General features: G+C 33.9%; 1 protein-coding gene across 1 annotated transcript in view; it reads left to right on the plus strand.

Annotated features, from left to right (window-relative positions):
• Positions 1-1,146, plus strand: part of ETH_00040510 (uncharacterized protein) — a gene marked incomplete at both ends in the record, with an annotated part of 4,091 nt that overhangs the window by 1,494 nt on the left and 1,451 nt on the right. The window lies entirely within an intron of this gene.

Raw genomic sequence — 1,146 nt, forward strand, 5'->3', positions numbered from 1 at the left:
TATATATACATATATATGTATATATATATAATATATATATAATATATGTATATTCTCTGTATAAATAATATATACATATGTACATATATATGTATATATATATTATATATATATTATATATATATTATATATATATAATAAATATGTTATCTATAAATACAGTATATATATAGAACATATATGTATGTATATTTGTCTACAAGCACATTACTCCGTCTTTATTTGAGGGCCCGGAAAAATACCATTATATTTATATTTGGATCTACTTAAATGTTCAAATACAGGGGCAAATAAGGCAGGTGCTGCATGCATGCAAATGCATGCATGCATGCACTCAATTGTCTGTATATATATATATATATCTGTAGCATAGCCCATATATACGTAATAGATAATAGGTATATTACATATACACATATATACACACATTGATATATTAATACGCACACACACACACAAAATATATATATATATCTTTATATATATATGTATATATGTATATATTTGTAGATATATGCATATATGCACTTGCATGCATGCATGCATACACACTTGAATCTGTTCAGAAGTATATATTCAAACATGCACTTGAAGTTTATGCTTTTGGGGCCCATGCATGCATATGCATGCGATGTGGGCTAGAACTTGTACACAAATAAATACAAATTATATTGTTATAATTCGCACTTGCATGCATGCATGCATGCATGCAACCATGCATGCGCGAGTGCATGCGTGTATATGCAACGCATGCAGCGCGCACTCCTACGGCAGCACATGGGCACGAAAATAAATAAAAATATTAAAGCAAATATGAAAAAAAATAAAATACAAAAAAATGTACAATCGCATTATAAAGGGGTTTGTAGACTATGCAGTAAAAGGCCTCGGGGAAAAGCTGAAAAGAAAGTTTTGTTTTATTTGAAGGTCTATGCCCCATTATTTTGCATGCATGCTGCTGCTCGTTTCCTTTCTTTCAGGAACAAAGTAACAAAGACTTGAATCGAGAGTTCCACAGGGAAACAGCATCGTGCTGCAGCTGCTGCAGCAGATGCTGCCGCAGCTGCTCCAGCAGATGCTGCCGCAGCTGATGCTGCTGCAGCACGTGCTGCTGCTGCTGCAGCAGGTGCTGCTGCTGCAGCAGGT

This window comes from Eimeria tenella, genomic scaffold (genome assembly GCF_000499545.2).
Source record: "Eimeria tenella Houghton genomic scaffold, Eth_scaff1754, whole genome shotgun sequence".
Classification (NCBI taxonomy): Eukaryota; Apicomplexa; class Conoidasida; order Eucoccidiorida; family Eimeriidae; genus Eimeria; species Eimeria tenella.